This window comes from Hemitrygon akajei, chromosome 21 (assembly GCF_048418815.1).
Source record: "Hemitrygon akajei chromosome 21, sHemAka1.3, whole genome shotgun sequence".
NCBI classification, from domain to species: Eukaryota; Metazoa; Chordata; class Chondrichthyes; order Myliobatiformes; family Dasyatidae; genus Hemitrygon; species Hemitrygon akajei.
Genome location: NC_133144.1, coordinates 63,715,504 through 63,740,931, shown reverse-complemented (window position 1 = coordinate 63,740,931; position 25,428 = coordinate 63,715,504). Strand labels below are relative to the sequence as shown.

General features: G+C 42.4%; 1 long non-coding RNA gene across 1 annotated transcript in view; it reads left to right on the top strand.

The window, feature by feature from the left end:
* LOC140714381 (uncharacterized) overlaps positions 1-25,428 on the top strand; it is a 125,157-nt gene that overhangs the window by 25,793 nt on the left and 73,936 nt on the right. The window contains exon 3 of the long non-coding RNA XR_012095867.1: positions 9,533-9,671. This is a non-coding gene — a long non-coding RNA (uncharacterized lncRNA). The remainder of the gene's footprint in view (positions 1-9,532; positions 9,672-25,428) is intronic.

Below are 25,428 nucleotides of genomic sequence, written 5' to 3'. Positions count from 1 at the left end.
ATTAATGAGATCTCCCCCCACCCCTGCATTCTTCTAAATTGCAGTGAGGACAGACCCAAAGCTCCTCATATGTTAACCCCTTTGTTCCCAGAAAATGCTGAACTTCCTCTGGACTCCTCTGGAAAAGTAGCGGTCCTAATACTGACCCCTGAGGAGCACCACTAGTCACTGGCAGATAACCGGAAAAGGGCCCCTTTTATTCTCACTCACCACCTCCTGCCTGTTAGCCATTCCTCTATCCATGCCAGTATCTTTCCTGTGATGCCATAGGATTTTATTTTGTTAAGCAGCCTCATGTGTGGCACCTTATCAAATGCCTTCTGAAAATCCAGGTAAATGACATCCACTGCCTCTCCTTTGTCCACCCTGCTTGTTACTTCCTCGAAGAACTCTATCAGATTTGTCAGGCAAGATTTCCCTTCACAGAAACCAAGCTGACCTTGACTTATTTTGTCATTAGTCTCCAAGTACCCCAAAATCTCGCCCTTAGCAATATATTCTTTCCCAACACTTTTCCAACCACTGAGGTTAGGCCAACTGGCCTATAGTTTTCTTTCTTTTGATATCCTCCCTTCTTAAAGAATGGAGTGACATTTGAAATCTTCCAGTCCTCCAGGGTCATGCCCGAATCAAATGATTCTTGGAAGATCATGGTCAATGAATCTGTTATTTCTTCAGCAACCTCTCTCAGGACTGTGCGATGTAATTCATCTGGTACAGGTAACTTATCTACCTTAAGATCTTTGAGTTTGCCTGGCACTTTTTAGCAATGGCACTCACTCCTGCTCCCTGACACTCACAGATCTAGGGCACAACACTACTGTCTTTCACAGTGAAGTATGATGCAAAGTGCCATTAAGTTCATCTGCCTTTCCTTTGTCCCCTATTACTGCCTCTCCAGCATCATTTTCCAGAGGTCCAATGTCAACTCTCGCCTCCCTCTTACTTCTTATATAATAGTAATCCTGAGATTACTAACCTTGAGGTTCTGCTTCCTTCCTAATTCCTTGTATTCTGCTTTCAGGACAACTTTCCGTTTTCTACCTATATCGTTGGTACCAATATTCTGGCGTCCCCTCCCTTCTCAGGACATTGTGGACACATTCAGAAACATCACGGACCCTGGCGCCTCAGAGGCAAACTACCATCTGTGTTTCTTTTGCGCCTCAACAGAATCACCCATCTATCCCCCGACTATGGAGTTCCCTGCCAGTGCTGCCATCCTCTTCAGTTCCCTGAGCTTCTGAGCCACAGGGCCAGACTCAGTGCCAGATGCACGGTCATTGTTGCTTCTCCCAGCTGTGTCCCCCCCATCAAAGGTACTTAAAATAGAGTAATTATTCTTGAATGGGATAGCCACAGGGGTGCTCTCCACGATCTGACGTTCTCCCTTCCTTCTCCTGACAGTCACCCACTTATCTGTCTCCTGTAGCCTTAGGGTGCCTGCCTCCCTGTAGCTGCTGTCCATCACTGCCTCACTTTCCCTAACAAGCCGAACAGCAGCTCCGGTTCCCTAACGCGGTCTCTAAGGATCTGCGTCTTGATGCAGATGTGGCCATTGGAGAGCCTGGTAGTGTCCCGGAAATCCCACAACTGACAACCAGAACAGAACACTGGCACTGTAGACATACCTCCCTATTCTCTCACATTAATTCAGAAAAAAAGAAATAAGGAATAGGGAATGAACTTACTTACTTACCTTGCCTCTGCCTGTTCTCACTGAAGCCCTGTTGTGTCTTATTGCTGTGACTCAAACCACTCCCACAATGACCACACCCATGATGACCATTCCTATGATGACCATTCCTATGATGACCACTCCCACGGTGACTGCTCCTACGATGACCACTCCCATGGTGACCACTCCTACGATGACCACTCCCACGATGACCACTCCCACAGTGACCACTCCCACGATGGCCACTCCCACGATGACCACTCCTATGATGAGCACTCCCACGATGACCACTCCCATGATGACCACTCCCATGATGACCACTCCTACGATGACCACTCCCATGATGACCACTCCTATGATGACCACTCCTATGATGACCACTCCCACAATGACCACTCTTATGATGACCACTCCCATGATGACCACTCCCATGATGACCACTCCCACGATGACCACTCCTATGATGACCACTCCCACGATGACCATTCCTATGATGACTGCTCCCACGATGACCACTCCTATGATGACCACTCCTACAGTGACCACTCCCACGATGACCACTCCTATGATGACCACTCCCACGGCGACCACTCCTACGATGACCACTCCCATGATGACCACTCCTATGATGACCACTCTCACGATGACCACTCCCACAATGACCACTCCCACGATGACCACTCCTATGATGACCACTCCCACGATGACCACTCCCACAATGACTGCTCCTACGATGACCACTCCCACAATGACCACTCCCACGGTGACTGCTCCTACAATGACCACTCCTACGATGACCACTCCCACGATGACCACTCCCACGGTGACTGCTCCTACGATGACCACTCCCACGATGACCACTCCCACGGTGACTGCTCCTACGATGACCACTCCCACAATGACCGCTCCTATGATGACTGTTCCGCTAGATCGTACCCCTCTTTTATGGAGACTGGGTTTTAAAGAGTCTTCACCGGACTTGCGCAGGAATGCTTCTACTGCATCTGCACAGTACTCAAATCAACGACTCCTGTTGAAAAATCTTCCTGCTTCCTGAGTGGAGAGCTGACAAGATTGTATCTACTGTATACCTACTCTGAAGGTAGGAAAATTGCAGCTGGTCCAGGTCCTTGCTTAGGCAGGAATTGATTCTAGCCATGATCAACTTCTCAAAGCACTCCATCACGGTAGATGTGGATGCCACTAGGCAATAGTTGTTGAGGCCACTCACCCTCGCTTTTGAGGTGGGTGGGAACCTCCGGCTGCAGCAAAGAGAGATTGAAGATGTCCTTGAACACTCCTGCCTGTTTGTTGCCACAAGTTTTCAGATCCCTACCAGATACATCATCAGGGCCTGATGCCGTGTGAAGGTTTACCCTCTTGAAAGATGTTTGGATGTTGGCCTCTGAGACAGGGATCACACGGTCACAAGATGCAGCAGGGATACAGGTGTAGTTGTATTCTCCCTGTCAAAGCATGCATAAGAGGCATTGATCTCACCTAGAAGTAAAGCATTGTAGCCACTCATTATGTTAGGTTCACTTTGTAGGACGTAATGGCCTGCAGATACTGACCTGAATCCAATTCCATCTCTAACCCCAAAATGACCTTCCATAGATTGTACCTGTACTTCTTGTATAGTTCTTCCTTACAGAATTACACGCAGTGTCCACTTTATTGCACACCTCCTGTACTTAAGAAAGTGGCCACTGAGTGTACGTTTGTGGTCTTCTGCTGCTGTCACCCACCCACTTCAAAGTTTGATGCTTTGTGTGCTCAAGAATGCCCTTCTGCACACCACTGTTGTAATGCATGGTTATTTAAGTTACAGTCGTCTTCCTGTCAGCTTGAACTAGGCTGGCCATTCTCTTGGATCCCTCTCATTAACAAGGCATTTTTTGCTCACAGAACTGCTGCTCACTGGATGTTTTTTGTTTCTCTCACCATTCTCTGTAAATGCTAGAGACTGCTGCGAGTGAAAATCCCATCAGGTCAGCAGTTTCTCAGTTACTCAAACCCCACTTCTGGCACCCACAATCATTCCACAATCAAAGTCACTTAGATCACATTTCTTTCCCATTCTGATGTTTGGTCTGAACAACAACTGAACCTCTTGACAATGTCTGCATGTTTTTATGCATTGAGTTGCTGCCACATGATTGGCTATTTGCATTAACCAGCACGTGTACCAGTATAAAATGGCCACCAAGTGTATTTTTTTTACAATTTGTATTTGATTTAAATCTTAGTATGACAAAAGAAAATTTACTACATACCATTCTAACATACAAGTAAAAAAATCTATTCATCTTTCTGACTAATTTTTTTTGGCTGTGAATTAATAAGCATTTCCTCTTTTGCTTTCCTGTTTAGTTTCGAATCCAAAATCTGTTGATCTAAGTGCAATGTTGCCATGGCGAGGGAAGGGTTAAACATTTTTTTTGCAGCCTTGGCTCCTAATGAAATATTTAGCCATCTGCAGGCTGTTGAGGATGTAATATAGAAGCTAAAATTGGTTGCTCATTAGAGGAGAGTGACCTAAGCTCATTAAAAGCTATTTGTTAAAGAGATTATTAACATGTTTAAAATATCTGGTAGAAAATAATTGAGGAGAGTATTGCAGCCTGCATCTACCTCACAATTGGATTGTGCCACAGTATCTGATTTGGCTGTCACTTCTTTCTTTGACCAGTACAGTCTGTCTTTGGTACATTTTGCTTGCCAACTCCCCAGTCTATTAATTTTAAACCGTGACTTGATATTCTAGTCTGTAGAAAGCACCCTGTTCTACCTCCCTATTTGCAGGGAGACAGAAAATCCATATTGCTTCCAACAGAAGGAATGCCATTGTGTAATAAATTTGAAATCCATTTTGATCTGAAACTCTGTTGCATTTCTTTTGGTTTAAAGAATTTTTAAAAAATCAATTAAGAAGAGTTTTTTTCTGTGTGTCTTTCTATAACACCAGGCAAGGTGGCAGGTTAAGGGAGTACTGATAGATAATCTGACGGTGCTGACACACAGTGTCATTATTGATACGCTGGTGGATGTTAAATATGTGATAAGTATTGAAGATGTCAGTGTACAGGAAAAGAATATCAATATTGCTTGAGGTCCTCTGTATATCTGCTCATTGAAACTGCAATGGAACACACTGAAAATGCTTCAAGTACTTCTGTCGGATTGATTGCAATGCAACATATTTAGGCAAATAGTACACAAATTCTCACAGTTTTCAACAACTCCTCTGTGCAAATTGGGAGTTATTTGTGGAAAAAGTGGAGGATCGGAAAAATTTCATCTCTGGATCTGTTGACAAGGACGTGGTTCATTCAATAGCGATCCATGTGATCAACTAACGACCCAATAGCAATTACCTCCTGGACATTGAACCCATGAACACTACTCACTATTTTTTAATTGCTGTTTTTGCACTACATATTTAATTATGTTATATATACAAACTATTTTACATACTTAAAATAATTCACATTTCTTTTTCTATATTATCATGTATTTCATTGTACAGCACCTGCAAAGTTAACAAATTTCATGACATATGCAGATGATATTAAACCTGATTCTGGTTCTGAATTTGCGACTGAGGAAGGGAATAGAAAGAAATAATTTCAACACTGTTGCCCATTCATAGATCTGCTTATGCGTCTCTTTAGCAAGTCCGCAATGTAGCAGTTCGCGCAACACTACTACAACTTAAGGCATCAGAGTTCAGAGTTCAATTCCGACATCATAAGTCATAGGAACAGAATTAGGCCATTCAGCCCATTGAGTCTGCTCTGCCATTCCATCATTGCTGATCCCAGATCCCACTCAAGCCCATACACCTGTCTTCTCACCATATCCTTTGATGTTCTGACCAATCAGGAAACTATCAACTTCTGCTTTAAAAATACCCATGGACTTGGCCTCCACTGCTGTCTGTGGCAGAGCATTCCACAGATTCACCACTCTCTGGCTAATTTTTTTTTCCTTATTTCTGTTCTAAAGGGTCACCCCTCAATTTTGAGGCTGTTCCCTCTAGTACTGGATACGTCCACCATAGGAAACATCCTCTACACATCCACCTTATCTGGTCCTTTCGACATTCAGTAGGTTTCAATGAGACCATCCCCAACCCTTGCATTCTCCTAAATTCCAGTGAGTACAGGGCCAAAGCTGCCAAACGCTCCTCATTCTTGAAATCATTCTCATAAACCTCCTCCAGACTCTCACCGATGACAGCACATCCTGAGTCATTGGGGCCCAAAACTGTCGACAATACTCCAAGTGTGAACTGACTACTGACTTTTAAAGCCCATGCATTATCTCCCTGCTTTTATATTCTATTCACCTTGAAATAAATGCTAACATTGCATTTGCCTTTTTTTTTACCACAGACTCAACCTGTAAATTAACCTTCTGGGAATCTTGCATGAGGACTCCTAAGTCCCTCTGTACCTCTGATGTTTGAACCTTCTCCCCATTTAGATAACAGTCCGCACTATTGTTCCTTTTACCAAAATGCAATGTCATACATTTCTCAACACTGTATTCCATCTGCCACTTCTTTGCCCATTCTTCCAATTTGTCCAAGTTCTGCTGCAATCGCATTGCTTCCTCAGCACTACCTACCCCTCCACCTATCTTTGTATCATCTGCAAACTTTACCACAAAGCCATCAATTCCATTATCCGAATCATTAACAATCAATGTGAAAAGTAGCAGTCTCAATACTGACCCCTGAGGAACATCACTAGTCACCGGCAGCCAACCAGAAAAGGCCCCTTTTATTCCCATTTGCTGCCTCCTGCCTGTCAGCCATTCCTCTATCCATGTTAGCATCTTTCCTGTAATGCCATAGGATTTTATTTTGTTAAGCAGCCTCATGTGTGGCACCTTATCAAATGCCTTCTGAAAATCCAGGTAAATGACATCCACTGCCTCTCCTTTGTCCACCCTGCTTGTTACTTCCTTGAAGAACTCTATCAGATTTGTCAGGCAAGATTTCCCTTCACAGAAACCAAGCTGACCTTGACTTATTTTATCATTGGTCTCCAAGCACCTCAAAACCTCATCCTTAATAATAGACTTCAACATTTTCCCAGTCAGTGAGGTTGGGCTAACTTACCTATAATTTCCTTTCCTTTGCATTCCTCCCTTCTTAAAGATTCGAGTAACATTTACAATCTTCCAGTCCTCCAGAATCATGCCTGAATCAAATGATTCTTGAAGTATCATGACCAATGCATCTGTTACCTCTTCAGCATCTTCTCTCAGGACTCTGGGATGTCATCCATCTGGTCCAAAAGACATACCCTCCTTAAGACCTTTGATTTTGCCTTGCAATTTATCCTTTGTTATAGCAATGGCATTCATTCCTGTTCCCTGACACTCACGGACCTCTGGCACACTGCTAGTGTCTTCCACAGTGAAGACTGATGCAAAGTACCCATTAAGTTCATCTGCCATTTCTTTGTCCCCCACTACTCCCTCATCAGCATTATTTTTCAGTGGTCCAATATCAGCTGTCACCTCCCTTTTATTCTTCATATAACTGAAAAAAAACTTTTAGAATCCTGCTTTGCCCTAGTTTGCCCTCATATTTCATCTTTTCTCTTCTCATTGCTTATTAATTGCCTTTTGTTGGATTTTAAAAGCTTCCCAATCACCCAACTTTCCACTCACTTTTGCTACCTTTATGCCCTTTCCTTGGCTTTTACGTAGTCCTTAACTTCACTTGTCAGTTACAGTTGCCTACCCTTGCCATTTGAGAAATTCTTCTGTGGGACATATCTATCCTGCACCTTGTGAATTATTCCAGGAAACTCCAGCCATCTCTATTCTGTTGTCATCTCACCCAGTATCCTCCTCCAATCCACCTGGGCAAGCTCCTCTCTCATGCCTCTGTAATTCCCTTTATTCCATTGTGAATCTGATACATGTGACTTACGCTTCTCTATCTCAAATTGCAGTATGAATTAAATCATATTAGATCACTGCCTCCTAAGGGTTCCTTTATATTAAGCTCTCTAAAAAGATCAGGGTTATTACACATCATCCAATCTTAGCTAGCCCGTCACTGGGTAGGCTCAAGCACAAACTGCTCTAAAAAGCCACCTCATAGACATTCAACAAACTCTCTCTCTTGTGATCCAACATCAACCTGATTTTCCCAAACCCCTTGCATACTGATGTCCCCCATTACAATTGTGACATTACCCTTATTACATGCCCTTTCCAGCTTACTTTGCAATCTTGGCTACTATTTGGAGGCCTATATATGACTCCCATTATGGTTTTTTCACCGTTGCAGTTTCCCATCTCCACCCACAAAGATTCAATATTCCCCGACCCTATGTCACCTCCTTCTAAAAATGTAATTCCATCTCTTAGCAACAGAGCCACACCACCCTGCCTATCCTTTCGATACAAAGTATATCCTTTGATATTAAGCCCCCAACTCGGACCTTCTTTCAGCCATGACTCAGTGATACCCATGTCATCATACTGACCAATCTCTAATTGCACCACGTTCATCCACCTTATTCCAAATACTTCATGCATTTAAATACAGCACCTTCAGTCCTGCATTCTTCGCCCTTTTGAATGTTGCCTCTATGGTGCAATCTAAGTCTTTGCTTTTGTACGCAATCTCTGGCTTGTTCTTCCTTACACTCATGTTACACCTTTCATCTTCTTGTAAACCTGCTTCTTGTAATTCCCCAAGACCACCAACGCTTCAGTGGACTTTGGACGAGATATAGGACACTCATTGAATCATATCCATACCCAGTACTAAACACAACTATCTTAGTCGTTACATTACAGAATCTAAAGAGTAAAGAGCAATCTCACCTCTAAGTATATTTGATGAGAAAGATGCAGAATTCCCTGGCCAGTCACTGTGACTTCAACAACATTCTACCATTCTACAACTAACAAATAATTCTGAAAACCTAACCCCAACCTGTACAGATATGTCTTTGAAATGCAGGAGAAAACCCAGGAATTCATGGGGAGAATATACAAAATCCTTACAGCAGCAATGGGAATCAAAGCCTAATCTTACAGCTGGTGCACTGTAAAGCTTTGCACTAACCTTGACACACTCATTTTAGCTAGTTCTATTTGTTTTCTTTTGGCCCATATTGCTAAGCCCTTTCTATCCATATACTTGACCAACTCTTTCAAAAGTTGTTATTGTAGCTTCCTCAACCACTTCCTCTTGTAGCTCACTGTATATATGGACCACCCTCTGTGGAAAAAAAAAATTGCCTCTCAAGTTACTATTAAATCATTCCTTTCTCAATTTAAACCTATAGCCTCTGGGTCTTCCTTTCCTAACCCTGGGAAGAAGCACTGTCTGTCTGTCTACACCCCTCATGATTTTATACAACTCTATCCAATCACCCTGCGGTCTCCGATGGTTCAAGGTCTGAAATCCTCCATCAGAAGTTCAAAGTTGAAAGTACATTTATTATCAAAGTATGTATACATTATACAATCTTGAAATTTGCCTCCTAACAAAGAAATCCAAAAGAATCCATTAAAAAAGATGGTGAAACACCCAATATGCAGAGAGAGAAAAACAAATAATGTGAACAATAAATACAAGCAAATAGCATTCTGAACTGAAGTCCACGGACATCTTTAGTTCAGTGTAGAGCGGAACAGCGAGTGGAACCAGCCCAACCCTCACCTCCTTCTGACCAAGAACCTCTGATCTGAAACATTAACTGTTTCTTCACTGACGCTAACTGATCTGTTGAGAATTTCCAGCATTTTTACAAAATGTTCATTGGAGTTTAAAGTTCAAATCAATTTACTAACGAAGTATGTTTCATCCACTTGCAGGCAACCACAAAACAAAGAAACACAGTAGAATCCGTGAAAAATCCCACACATTGAGGACAGACAAACATCCTATTTGTGAAAAAAGAACAAATAAAATAAGTAAACAAGTAACAGATGCAACATGGACTGCAGTGCTGAGGTGAGTGGAGCCAGTGCAAGACCCCAGTGATGGCAAACCACTGCTGTGGAGCTCATTAGCGCATTCTATGATCTTATTGAAGAACAGGGGAGGCCAGAGAGAATGAATGGCTTTGTCCCAGTTCTACTTATTTTCTTACCTGCTTATCTCGTTCCACCCTAATGCCAGAAGGAAGTGGTAAAACTCTTCATAACAGAAGGAAATTGTTCCTGAAGCAGATGTTTGGGGCCTGTGATCAAAAATTCATCTTGCATCTAGTGTCAGAGCTGCCAATTTAAAAGTTTCAGAAACAGCAAAAGCTGATCCACACAGGAACATCAGAATTCTAAAAATGATTCAAATTTCGAAGTACATTTATTATCAAAGTATGCATGCAGTGTACAACCCTAACATTCACGTTCCCACAGACAGCCACGAAACAAAGAAAACCATAGAACTAGTTCAAAGAAAAACATCAAACCCACTCCCCTCTGATGCACAAAAAAACCAAATCACGCATACAACAAAATAGAAAAGAAAGCGTGAAAAACACTGAATATAAAACACAAAATTGAAAGAGTCTAGTCATATTCAGTTCAATCTAGTGCTGTGTCGTTCATTATCTACAGGCCGCCCCGATCAACATTGCCCGAAATAGCAACATAAAAAGGAGAGACCAGAAAACAGAAACATATCATAATGTACAGTACAGCGTCTAATTCATAAACTGCCTGGATTAAACCACGCCCAAGACCCAGTACTCCAGCACAATCCTCCAGCAGGATCGAGGGAGAGGGAGAAAGAGACCATTTGAATACGGACACCTTCCTCTGGCAGCAGCGAGCAAGAGGCAGGTAGACGGCATTGAACACCTGCTTGCCTTCTGCTCTCACCTCGATTAGTTCAATCTTCCTCTACACTTTAATCAGTGAGATTGGTGAGAAATGGAGTTGATCGTGGGCTCGTGCCTTGTCTTCGGGCTTCTTGGCCTCGAACACACACACATCGCTCAAAACTTCACCAACCTCCCTCGGAGACAGCAAAGTGTCGGATCATTCAATCGACCTGGAAGCACTCCATCAAAATGTAAATCACAGGTTCCAGTAGCAGAAAAATCATATTCAAAAGAAAAAGATGTAAAAGAAGAGAAGGAAGTAGTTTTGTAAACATTTGGAGCAGTGGTCCCCAACTACAGGGCTGCAAAGCATGTGCTCCCGGGCCGCGAGGAAACAATATGATTTGGCGGTATGCAGTGTAGCTGACTCATATTGCTTCATACCGGCAAATCATATCGTTTCCTCGCGGCCCGGGAGCACATGCTTTGTGGCCCAGTGGTTGGGAACCACTGGTCTGGAGGATGTCACCTGTTCCCTGTTGCCATCTTCTTCTGGCCAAATGTACACAGCAATCGGAAAGTGAATGTGATTCAGTGACCTGCTTCGATTGGGATATGAAGAATCAGAATCACCTTGATCTTCTGACAAGAACAGTGGTGGGATTTTTTCCAACAGGGACACTGTAACATGATGGGTCTCAAAGATAAACAGAACGGCTTCTGTCAGAAGGGTTTAGTTACTTGAGGTTGATGGAAATAATGAACTATAACTGACCAGTTGAACTTGACCTTTTAATTTGATAGAAGGATACATTCTCCTTGAGTGGAATAAATAGCAAAAATGGGTGGTCAATATGAATCAGTCAAGTCCATCAATAGACACGTGAGTATTTAAGAATCAAGCTCCAGAGGATAATTGGTGGGTCCTTGTAATTATTCAAACAAATACAACACAAAATACTGGAGGAACTCAGCAGATCAGGTACCATTGAAGGAAAGTAATTAACAGGCTGAGACCATTTATCAAGTGATGAGAGAAATTTCTTTAGCCAGCGGGTGGTGTACCTGTAGAATTCACTTCCACAGATGGCTGTGGAGTCAAGTCACTGGGTATATTAAAAATGGAAGCTGATAGGTTCTTGATTAGTAAGGACACCAAAGGTTATGGGGCGAAGTCAGGAGAAAAGGGTTGAGAGGGATGATAAATCAGCCATGATAGAATGGCAAAGCAGACTCAAAGGGCCAAATAACCCAATTCTTGGAAGCTAGCGTGGTGAATTCAAAATAATCAAACTTTATTTCAAATCCTTTTATTTTCTTGATCTCTCCCTGCCAGTGAACTTTCCTTTAGTCTCGTATCTCCCCAATATCTCTGCTCTCCTCCAATTCTGGCTTCATGCACCTCAGAATTTCAAAGCTCTGACTAAGTCAACTGTGCCTAAACTGCCTAAACTCAGAACTCTGGAATTCACTCCTGAAAGTTCCCTGCTTCTCTATCACTACATCTTTTGAGACAATTCTGAATTCCTTTCCACAACAATAATTACCATTATGTAGTGCCCTTTTACTGACTGTGAACTTTCTGAGGTGTATAGACCTTTTCTGTACCTGATAAAATGACCGTTGAGTGCACGTTTCTGGTCTTCTGTGGCTGTAGCCCATTCACTTCAAGGTTCAATGTGTTGTACATTCAGAGATGCTCTTCTGCATGCCACTGTTGTAATGGTTGGTTCTTTGAGTTGCTGTTGCCTTCCTGTAGGCTTGAGCCAGTCTGGCCAATCTCCTCTGACTTCTCTCATTAACAAGGCATTTATGCCCACAGAACTGTTACTTACTGGATGTTTTTCACATAATTCTCTATAACCTCTAGAGACTGTTGTGTGTGAAAATCCCAGATCAGCAGGGTCTGCGATACTCAAACCACTCCATCTGGCACCAACAATTATACCATAGTCAAAGTCACTTAGGTCACATTTCTTCTCCATTTTGATGTTTGGTCTGAATAACAACTGAACCTCTTGACAATGTCTACATGCTTTTATGCATTGAGTTGCTGCCACATGTTTGGCTGATTAAATACTTGCATTAACGAGCAGGTGTACAGGTGTATCTAATAATGTGGGCTCTGAGCGTATCTTGTGCATCAATGCCATCAAATTTAGAGACTGTGATTCTATTCCTTTATTATCACAATGTGAATGCAAGTTTTTGGGTCTGGCCGTGGGGAAGATGTTAGGTACTTAGCGTTTGCAATTCTCCATCCAGACTGACTTCACAGACAAACCCTTAAGCCTTGAGGTTAAAGATGACAGCCTGGGTCCTGGGACTTGAATAGCGGCAACCGGTCCTACATCTGTAAGGAGAGATTGAGATTTAGTCTGGCTGTGGTGCGGATGAGTGAATCTGGCAGCAGAATCCCGGGAGAGATGTTGCATGACTGCTGACTGCTGCCTGTAATATTGCCATACTACACTGTACTACAAGATAGGTAATCTCAAGCGAGTTCCCTCAAGTGCAAGGTGCTGTCAGAGCAGTCTGCCATTGTATGTGGCTGTCAGCAAGGGACAGGCAGAATCACATGGATCTGCCTTGGAAATGAATCTTTACAGCTCAAGAGAAAGGATCCATTTACAATCACAGGTTTTTTCCTATGCACTGACGGAAGGCGTAGAGCTGAGGAGCTGTTGCATCTTAAGAGAGGCAGCGCAGGGAGGATTTCCATTTCTATGGTGACTTCCACATTTTCGGGATATGGAAATTGAAGCATCATCCCCACTGGATTGTAGGAAATGTGACTGCAAGATGCATAGAGAAAAATCCCACAAACAGCAATGTGGTAATAGCAGTGATAGTGTTTTTGGCTGAGGGTTAATTATCAGCCAAGACTCTGGAGATAACTCCCTACTAATTATGAATTTTAACCAATGTTTCGATGAAAAACTCTACCATCTTCTTCAGGGATGATGTCTGAGTCTGTCTTCATCCCTGAAGATGGTGGCAGGGGTAGTCATTGAAATGCCAGTTATAATTGATACCTGTACCCAGCTTGAAGCCCAAGAAGAGTTTCTTTTGTTGTATATGCTGGGAAGGCACTAGGTTTTTTTCCCTACTAATTCTTAGATTTGAGCCTTGTATTGAGTCAATCAAAGTTCAAAGTAAATTTATTATTGAAGTACCTACTGTATATGTCACCATATACAACCCTGAGATTCATTTTCTTGTGGGCATACTGAATAAATCCAATAAACATAACAGAATCAATGAAAGATTGCACCATCAGGGCGGACAACCAACGTGTGAAAGACAACAAACTGTGAAAATACAAAAAGAAAGAAGAAGAAAAATAATAATCCCATGGGTTATGGGAACATTTCAGTGATGGGGTAAGTGAACTTGAGTGACATTACTCCCTTTGGTTCAAAAGTCAAGTGGTTGAGGGATAATAACTGTTCCTGAACTTAGTGGATTGAGTCCTGAAGCTCCTGTGTCTTCTTTCTGATAGCAGCAGCAAGAAGAAAGCATGACCTGGTTGGTGGGGACCATGATGACGGATGCTGCTCTTCTGCAACAGTGCTCCACGTCATGGTTTTGGGAGACATTCAAGAAGGGGGAGAGTAGAGAAATGTAATTGGGGATAGTAGTTAGAGGAATAGACAAAGTTCTTTGTCGCAGTGATAGAACGTCTCGAAGGTTCTGTTGCCTGCCTGGTGCCCAGGTTCAAGACTTCTTCTCTGACCTGCAAAGGAATTTGCAGTGGGAGGGGAAAGATCCAGTTCTCATGCTCCATGTGGGTTTCAATGACATAGATGGAATGAGGTTATGGTGAGGGAATTTGAGCAGCTAGGGACTAAATTAAAAAGCAGAACTAAAAAGGTGGTAATCTCTGGATTAATACCTGAGCCACGTGCAAATTGGCACAGAGTTAAGAAGATTAGAGAGTTAAAAGGATTGGTGTAGAAAAAATGGATTTGAATTCATGGGAAACTGGCACCAGTATTGGGGAAGGATGGAACTATTCCACTGGGACGGGCTCCACCTGAACCATGATGGGACCTGGATACTAGCAAATTTCATAACTAGCGTTGAGAATAGGGCTTTAAACTAAAGAGTTGGGGGGTGGGTTCAACAGATTGGAGAAGTATGGATAAAATAAAAGAGAAAAGCGTGGATAAAATAAAAAAGCGTGGATAAAGAGAAAATAAAAGCAGAAGTTAAAAAAGAGAAAAGTAACGGTGTAGTGCAGAAAAGTCAAATGCAAAAAAGATGAAGATCCCCAGATTTTAAAGACACAATGAGTGTATGGACACTTTATCTGAATGCCCGTAGTATTCATAACAAGGTCAGTGAACTTGTGGCACAAATCAGTTTAAAGGGGTATGATTTAGTGGCTATTACAGAAACATGGTTGCAGGGTGGAGAGGATTGGGAATTAAATATCCAAAGATACCAGGTAATACAGAAGGATAGGGAGGAAGGTAGGGGAGGTGTGGTCGCGCTCTTAGTTAAGGATAAGATCAGGGTGACAGTAAGAGATGATGAAAGATCTAAGGTGCAGAATGTTGAATGCATCTGGGTAGAGATTAGGAATAGTAAAGGGAAAAAAACCACTGGTGGGAGTTGTCTATAGATCACCGAATAATAACATTACAGTGGCACAGACAATAACCAGAGAAATATCGGAGACATGTGAGAATGGAACAGCAGTTATCATGGAGGACTTTAACTTGCACATAAATTGGAGGACTTACATTATAGCTTTCTTGAACAGCATGTATAAGGCACCTATAAGGCAACATGCTATCTTAGATCTGGTCCTGTGCAATGAGACAGGGAAAAGTAGCAATCTTGTAGTTAGGGATCCTCTTAGAAAGAGTGATCACAGTATGATTGAGTTTCTCATACAAATAGTTCAATCTATAACCAGTGTATTATGCTTAAATAAGGGAGACTACAATGGGATGAGGGAGGAGTTGGATAGGGTAGACTGGGAACACAGGCTATATAATGGGATGGTTGAGGAACAGGGGAAGACTTCCAAGGGATTTTTCACGGTGCTCAACAAAAGTATATTCCAGTTAAAAGCAAGGACAGTAAGGGCATGGAGAGTCAGCCATGGATAACTAAGGAAGTAAAGGAAGGCATCAAATTGAAAGCTTGTGCGTACAATGTCACCAAGAATAGTGGGAATCTGGAAGATTGGGAAAATTTAAAAAAGTAACTAAGAACCACTAAGCGAACAATGAAAAAAAGGAAGATAGATTATGAAAATTAATTAGCACAAAATATAAAAATGGATAGTAAAAGTTATTATAATTATGTAAGGCGGAAAAGGGTGATCAAAGTGAATGTAGGGGGAATTGATAATGGGTAATGAGGAGATGGACAAGGCTTTGAATGACCATTTTGTGTCAGTTTTCATGGTGGAGTACACATCTAACATGCCAAAGAGAGATGTTATGGATGCAAAGGGAGGTGAGGATTTATCACTAAAGAGGTAGTGCTGAGCGAGCTTGTGGGTCTGAAGATAGACAAGTCCCCTGGTCCTGATGGAATGCATCCCAGGGTACTGAAAGAAATGGCGGAGGTTATAGTTGAGGCTTTGGTGATAATTTACCAACATTTTCTGGACGCTGGGCAGGTCCTGGCAGATTGGAGGAAGGCGAATTGTCTCACCACTGTTCCAAAAAGTATGTAGGCAAAAGACAGGTAACTATAGGCAAGTTAGTTTAACATCTGTAGTTGGGAAAATACTTGAAGCTATCATTAAAGAAGAGATAGCAAGGCATCTGGAAAGAAATGGATCCATCAGGCAGACACAGCATGGATTCAGCAAAAGCAGATTCTGTTTGACAAACTTCCTGGAGTACTTTGAGGATACAACAAGCGCAGTGGGTAGAGGGGAACAGATGGGCGTTATTTACTTGGATTTCCAGAAGGCATTCAATAAGGTGCCAATAAAAGATTTATCCATAATTAAGGATGCATAGAGTTGGGGGTGATGTATTAGCATGGATAGAGATTTGGTTAACTAATAGAAAGCAGAGAGTTGGGATACATGGGTGCTTCTCTGGTTAGCAATCAGTGGTGAGCGGTATGGCACGGGGTCAGTGCTGGGCCTGCAACTATTCACATTATACATTAACGATTTGGAAGAGAGGACCGAGTATAGTGTATCTAAGTTTGCTAATGACACAAACCTGAGTGGAAAACCAAATGGTGCAGAAGATACGGAGAATCTGCAGAAAGATATAGATAGGTCAAGTGGGTGGGCAAGGTTCTGACAGATGGAGTTAGGTGTTGGTACATGCAGGGTCATCCACCTTGGAAGGAAAAGTGGAACATCAGATGATTATTTAAATAGTAAAAGACTGCAGCATGCTGCTTGCAGACGGACTTGGGAATGCTTGATGAATCACAAAAAGTTGGTTTACAGGTGCAGCAGGCTATAGAGAAGGCAAATGCAATGTTGGTCTTCATTGCTAGAGGGAATTTAAGAGCAGGGAGGTTATGCTGCAACTGTACAGGGTACTGGCAAGGCCGCACCTGGAGTACTGTGTGCAGTCTGGTTTCCTAACTTGAGGAAGGATATACTGGCTTTGGAGGTGGTGCAGAGGAGGTTGATTCCAGAGATGAGGGGGTTAGTCGACAAGGAAAGGTTGAGTTGCCTGGGACTGTACTCACTGGAATTCAGGAGGATGAGAGGAAATCTTATAGAAACATATAAAATTATGAAAGGGATAGATAAAATAGAGACAGGAAAGTTGTTTCCACTGCTAGCTGAGACTAGAACTAGGGGACATAGCGTCAAGATTCAGGGGAATAGATTTAGGACAGAGATGAGGAGGAACTGCTTTTCCCAGAAAGTGGTGAATCTGTGGAATTCTCTGGCCAATGAAGCAGTGGAAGCTATCTCAGTAAATATATTTAAGACAAGGTTGGATAGATTTTTGCATAGTAGGGGAATTAAGGGTTATGGGGAAAAGGCAGGTAGGTGGAGATGAGTCCATGGCCAGATCAGCCATGATCTTATTGAATGGCAAAGCAGGCTCAATGGGCCAGATGGCTGACTCCTGCTCTTGTTTCTTATGTTTTTATGGTGTGCTTTACCCATGATGAACTGTGCCATATCCATTACTTTTTGTAGAAGCATATCATCTTGTAACTGGGATACCCATTATATTTACACAGTATTGCTGAGTCTGAATTTTTCGCGCAAGAAAACACAGCCTCTCCTGGTCTTGAATTTTTAAATGGGTCGTCTCTTCACTTTTTGAAATTGCACATGGTTGCAATCCACCTGGATTGGTAAAAATGGTACTGGCTGTGTTTGACGTTTCTGAAGGAAGTTATCAGATTCAATTGTTCAGAGGAAATAATTGTATTTTTGATGTACAATGGAAGGCGTTGGAACATCATAGTTTGGTTTGGAGCCTCTAATGTACAGGATCATAAGAGCATTGTAGACTCATCCAGCTTCATTACAGGCATGAACCCTAATATCATCAAGGACATCTTCAAAAGGTGATACATCCTGAAGGTGGAATCCATCATTAAGGACCCTCTCCATCCAGACATGCCCTCTTTTCATGATTACCAACAGGAGGAGGTAAGAGCCTGAAGACACACACTCAGTGTTTCAGTAACAGCTTTTTCACCTCCACCATCAGATTTATGCACAGTCCATGAACCCATGACACTATTCAATATTCCATTTTTGCACTAATTTAGTTTTTATTGTAACTTAATAGCAGTTTTATGTATTCCTGCTACAAAATAACGAAATTCATAACACAAGCAGGGTCCAAGGGATGAGTTTAGGGCATGGATGAGGGGGAATCTCATTTGAACCTGTTGAATATTGAAAGGCCTAGACAGAATTGGCATGCAGAGGATGTTTCTGATCGTAGAAGAGCCAAGGAGTGGATAGCATTGCCTGAAAATAGAAAACTGTCCCTTTACAACAGAGATGTGGAGGAATTTCTTTATCCAGAGGCTGGTGAATCTGTGGAAGTCACTGCCATTGGCCATGCCATTGGGTATATTTAAATTGGAGGTTGATAGGTTCTTGATTAGTAAGGGCGTCAAAGGTTTTTGGGAGCAGGCAGGAGAATGGAATTGAGAGGGATAATAAATCAGCAATGATGGAATGGTGGAGAAAACCTGATGGGCCAAATGGCCTAATTCTGCTCCAACAGGTATGTCTAATGGTCTTATGGACAACATTAAACTTTGTGGGAATTGTCTGAGCTGCACTCACCCCGGCAAGTCTTTGACTTACGTCCGTGTTGTGCTGAGTGCCAGATGCCAGTGCCTCTGTCTCACTGTAATAAAATCCTAGACAAATATAGCATGGAAACAGGCCTTTTGGCCCATCAAGGGCTTGGCAACCATCAACCACTCATTGCCACTAAACCCACATTCATCTCATTTTACACTCCCCACATTCTCTTCAATGGCCCCTGGACTCCACTACTGCTCTACATAGCTGGGGCAATTGATGGCAGCTAATTACCCTAGCAGCATGCATGTCTTTGGGATCTGGAGGGAACCCATGCGGTCACGGAGAGAATGTGCAAACTTGACCTAGGCAGCGCCTGAGGACAGGATTGAACCCAGCTCTAGATGTGCAACTATGTACCTTTGTTACCTCCATGGACTCCATGTGTGTCTGACAATGGAATCCAATCCTATTGGGACTTTCCCACTGTCATGCTGTAAATCCCACATCAGCCAGATTTGTTGGCTGAAACACCTGTCCATTTGAATGGAGATCTATCCAACTTGAAGATTAGGGAGGAAGAGGAAATTTGCTTGATTTTTTTTTCATTTCTTTTACTTTATTTTAATGTTTTAAATTTTTGATTAGGGTTTAATGTGTTGCAAATAATTTTACTTTAAATGAATTAATAATTTTGTTTTTCTGAATTATTTAATGCGATTTAAATTTTTTTAAATGTCTTGCTAAATCCAAGACATTTAAATCTTCCAAAGTCTCATGGAATCTAACTGGGAATGAAGACTCGCCCCGAGTGTTGTTTCCTCTCAGTGATTGACAGATAATGGGGGGGTCCTGGCCCACTTACTGCCTGGGGCTTGCTAAGCTGTACCAGCCAGCCTGGGGGACAAGAAGATACTGGGTGACTGGCTCCATAAGTTTAGTTCTGGCGTATGCCGAGGTTTCATAAGGCACTGGTGAGGCCTCACCTTGAGCATTGTGAACAGTTTTGGGCCCCTCATCTTACACAAGATGTGCTGGCATTGGAGAGGGTACAGAGGAGGTTCACAAGGATGATTCCAGGAATGAAAGGGTTATCATATGAGGAACATTTGATGTCTCTGGGTCTGTACTCGCTGGAATTCAGAAGGGTGAGGGGGGATCTCATTGAAACCTGTCATATGCTGAAAGGCCTAGACAGAGTAGATGTGGAAAGGATGTTTCCCATGGTGGGAGAGTCTAGGACAAGAGGGCACAGCCTCAGGATAGAAGGGCACCCTTTCAAAATAGAGATGTGGAGAAATTTCTTTAGCCAAAGGGTGGTGAATTTGTGGAATTCGTTGCCACATGCAGCTGTGGAGGCCAGATCATTGGGTGTATTTAAGGCAGAGATTGATTGGACATGGCATCAAAGGGTACGGGGAGAAGGCTGGGAACTGGGGTTGGGGAGGAGAAAAAAGAAAGGATCAGCCATGATTGAATGGCAGTGCAGACTCAATGGGCCAGAGGGCCTAATTCTGCTTCTATGTCTTGTGGTCTTATGGTCTATGGTATGGTGTGTGGGGGGCTATTTAGCCAGTGCAGTGGGCCAAATTAAGTCCAAATTTATTTATTTATTGAGATACAGCATGGGTAATCCCTTCCAGCCCTTTGAGCCACACCACCCAACCCTAGCCTAATCATGGGACATGGGACTGTGGGAGAAACCGGAGCACCCGAGGAAACCAACGCTGTCACAGGGAGAATGCACAGACTCCGTACAGGTAGCAGTGGGAATTGAATCTGAGCCAGCTGGACTGTAGCGCATTGTGCTAAGCATTAGGCTACCATGCCGCCCAGGACATTTCATCCGAAGGATGGCACCTCTGCACATTGTAGCCCTCCTTCAGTTGGACTCATAGAGACGTATAAATGTATGGAGTTGGAGGATGTTTACATTGAGCAGCAGGTGGATCATAGAGGTATACACTTAGTGACTATTTTATTAGGTACCTCCTGTACCTAAAGTAGCCACTGAGTGTGAGTTCATGGTCTTCTGCCGCTGTAGTCTAACCACTTCAAGGTTCAATGTGTTCAGAGATGCTCTTCCACACGCCACTGCTGTAACGCGTGGTTATTTGAGTTACTGTCTCCTTCCTGTCAACCTGAACCAGTCTATGTGGCCATGTGTTGAGTTTCCTACAGAGACGATGAGGGAGGTCAAGGGTCAGTTGTGCAAGGTAGGGATAAAATGTAACCGACTGCAACCCAGAGCACTCTGCTGGAGGGCGTAAAATTCCAATCAATGTCAACTGAGTGCAGAATGACCTCAGGCCTAATCCTGAAAATATTGGCAATGGAACTGGAATTGTTTTTTTATTATCACATATACCAAGACACAGTGAAACAAAATTCTTGCACACTCTTCATACAGGTTAAGACATTAAACAGTGCACTGAAGATTACACAGTACATTGAAAGTTGACATTCCTCTTAATATAAAGCCCAGTCTGTGCTGTTGAACACCATTTAATTGTACATTTATGATCAGTACTAATTTCCTACAAATAGAAATGACTTTTGTACAGTACTTTAGTAATTTTATGTATTGCACTGTACTGTCACAAAAAATACATTTCATGTCATATATGAGTGATGATAAACTTGATCCTGAGATGGGTCTCAATTGTAGACTGAGAGTGGGAAGGGGGCAGGGAGAGGGGAATCATGGTTTGGAAAAGTGGCAGGGAGAGGAAGCACCAAACAGACATTCTGTAATGATTAATAAACCAATTATTTGAAATCAAATGACCTTGACCTGGTATCTCAGGACTGGGTGTGTCTGCACCTGTGCCAATCCCCTCCCCTGTTCTCCTTTTCTGCTACCTGTCCCACAACACCACCCCCCCCCGTGCCTCACCCTCACCAACTTTCTTTGCTCCTGCCAGATTTACAACCACACACTCCATTTCACATTGACAAATACAGTATTGCGCAAAAGTCTTAGGCGCCCTAGGGGTATATATGGGCCTAAGAATGTTGTACAATACTATGACTCTGTGGTACTCCATCAATCCCCCAATATCACCAGGCCATGGAAGTTCAAACACAAAGTTATCATATGTACAAGTACCTGTGGGCAAAGGTGCAATTAAAAACTTACCTGCAGCAGCTTCTCAGGCACAGGTTCTGCCAGTTGGTTCTGAACCAAATGGTTGAGGCTACATATTGAACCAAATAGCTGATCTTGAAGCTGGCGGTGTGGGACTTCAAGCTTCTGTACCTCCTACCTGATAGTATCTGTCAGAAGTTGGCATGGCCCGTATGGAGAGGATCATTGATGATGGATGTTGCCTATATGCCTATATGTATATATGACTGATAATGGGTGAGGGATGTGCCCATGATGTATTGGGCAGAGTCCAATTCTCCACACCTTCTTATATTCCTGCACATTTAAATTGCTATGCTAGACCATAATGCAAGTAGTCTAGATATTTTCAGTAGTATATCTGTAGATGTTCATTAGATTGCTCAGTACAAGCCAAACCTCCTTAATCTCCTAAGAAGGTAAAGACGCTGGTAAGCTTTCCTTGTGGATGTATCTATATGCCAGGCCCATAAACTACAGCAGAAACTCTGGAGAACCAAGAAAAGAGAATCTACTCGACAGTCACACTGTCAGTGGTTACTTTACTAGATACACCTGCAGACCTGCTCGATAATGCAAATATCAGATCGGTCAATCATGAGGCAGCAACTCAGTGCTTAAAAGCATCTAGACATGGTTACGAGGTTCAGTTGTTGTTCAGAATGGGGGAGAAATGTGGTCTAAGTAACTTTGACTGTGGAATGATAGTTGATGCCAGATGGGGTGATTTGAGTACAAGTGTCCCCCCCCTTTACGAAGGTAGAGTGTTCCTAAGAAACCTTTCTTAAGCCGAAATGGTGTAAAGCGACGAACCATTAATTTATATGGGAAAAATTTTCGTAAAAGCGAAAATCCTCTTTGTAATGCGAAAACAGGTTACTAATGTGGGTCTTTTGTAAAAGCGAAGTGGCATAAAGCGTACATTCGTAAAGCGGGGGACATCTGTATCTCAGAAACTGCTACGATTTTCACATACAACATTCTCTGGAGTGTACAGAAAATGGTGCAAACAACGAATAAAAACATCCAGTGAACAGCATTTCTGTGGGTGGATGAAAATGCCCTGCTAATGAGAGAGATTAGAGGTGAACGGCCAGACAGGTTCAAGCTGACAGGAAGGCAACAGTAACTCAAATAACCACATGCTACAACAGAGGTGTGCAGAAGAGCATCTCTGAATGCACAGCATTCAAACCTTGAGGTGGATGAGCTAAAGCAGCAGAGGATCGCAGATGTACTGTACACTCAGTTGTCATTAGGAGGTACCTAATAAAGTGGCCAGTGGATGTAGAATTGAACATAACCACATATATTTACACAAGGTTCTGAGTGCCTGCCAACTTGATTTCACGGTATTAATATTATAAATCAAGGAATCTCAGAACCGTTTGACTCTTTAGGAATGTGGAAATGTTTGACCCATTATTTGAAATCGTTATTGTACAGTTGACTGAGTGCTGAGAGACTAACTTCACCAGTCAACAGTCACGGTCACTTAGCAAAAGGAATCAAAGTCAAGTCTCCCCGTCGACTGAACTTGAGAAGGTTGAATGTGTACTTAGTGAATGTTGTGGAAGAACTGTTGCCATGTACAGCACACCAGAAAGCCATTTACACATTGCTAGAAGTATGTCCCACTTTCCACTGCGTAATTTTACACCCACTTCATTAGTCACAAAGCGGGCGTAGAAGGCGTTGAGTTCATCTGGTAGTGAAGCATCACTGCCATTCATGCTATTGGCTTTCGCTCTGTAGGAAGTAATGTCTTGCATACCTTGCCAGAGTTGCTGTGCATCTGGTGTCGCCTCCAACCTCATTCAAAATTGTCTCTTCACTCTGGAAATAGCCCTCCACAAATCATACCTGGTTTTCTGGTAAAGGCCTGGGTCACCAGACTTGAATGCCCAGATCTAGCCTTCAGCAGACAATGTACCTCCTGGTTCATCTTTGGCTTTTAGTTTGGGAATGTACAGTAAGTCTTTGTGGACACACACTCATCCACAGTTTTAATGAAGTCAGCAGCAACTGCAGTAGGCTCATCCAGGTTCGAAGATGAATCCCTGACTACAGTCCAGTCCACCGATTCAAAACAGTCCTGTAGGCGCTCCTGTGCTTCCCTTGTCCAGACCTTCTTGGTCCTCACTGCTGGTGCTGCAGTATTCAGTCTCTGCCTGTACTCAGGGAGTAAAAGTACAGCCAGGTGATCAGACTTCCCCAAGTGAGGACGTGGAATAGCACGGTAGGCATTCTTGATGGTGAAAAGGCAGATGAGCTTAGGGCATGGATCGGTACATGGTATTATGGTATTGTAGCCATTAAGTGAGACTTGGTTACAGGAAGGGCAGTTCTAGCAGCTCAGTATTCTGCGCGTCTGTTGTTTTAGACATGACAGAGCAGGAGGAATTAATGGGGAAAGGGTGGCAGCATTACTAGTCAGGAAAAATGTCATGGCAGTGCTCAGCTGGAACAGACTGGAGAGCTTGTCCACTGAGGTAAAACTGAAGAATAAGAAAGGTATGACCACGTTAATGGGATTATGTTATGGACCACACCAACAACCTGCAGTATTTAGCTGGAGAAATTGTGGAAATCAAAATGCAAATCATTATCATATTTTTTGGGACTGCCCTGTTATCAAAGACTATTGGAGGGGGATACACAATGCCCTACAAGACATCTTTAAATGTGAAATACCCTTAGAGAGTAAGACCATATATTTTGTATATATACCTCAAGAATGGTTGAAAAGAGATAAATATTTAATGAATATACTGTTGGTGGCTGGTAAAAAGACTCTTACTAGGAAATGATTATCACAGGAGAGCCCAACTTTAAATACATGGATTGAAATTACAATGGACATTTACAAAATGGAGAACAGCATCTGTTAATCATAAGCTGGAACAATTTGATTCATACTGGGAAAAATGGTTTAACTACATAATGCCTCATAGGCCTGATTTTATTCTCACAAATCAATGAATATGTTGTAAAAAAAAATCACTCCCCACTTGTACATAGTTCTTTCCTGTTGGTTGTTTTTTCTTTCCACTCTTTTCTATAAGTGTATACCTCAGATAAGTACTTTGTGGAGATTTGTGATATATATGATTATATGATATATATGTACAATGTCTGAAATACATCTTATGGAAATGTTTGTTTGATGATGAACTTCAATAAAAAAAATTTAAAAAAAAGAAAAGCAAATTTGTTGAGAGATCACAGACTGTTGCAAGAAACATAAGGTTGTGATAGTAGGTGATTTTAATTTTCCACATATTGTTGGGACTGTATAACAGCCAGATGGGGAAGAGTTTGTCAATTATGTTCGGGAAAGTTTCCTTAATCAGTACATAGAAGTCCCATCTAGAGAGAGTATGATAGTAGCTCTCCAACTAGGGAATGAGACAGGACTGGTGACAAAAGATTGTGTAGGGAACATTTTGCATGCAGTGATCACAGTGCCATTAGTTCAAGATAATGATGGAAAAGGATAGGTCAGGTCCTAGGCTTGAGATTTTAAATTGGAGAAAGGTCAACTTTGATTGTATCAGAAAGGATATGACAAGCGTAGATTGGGACTGGTTGTTTTCTG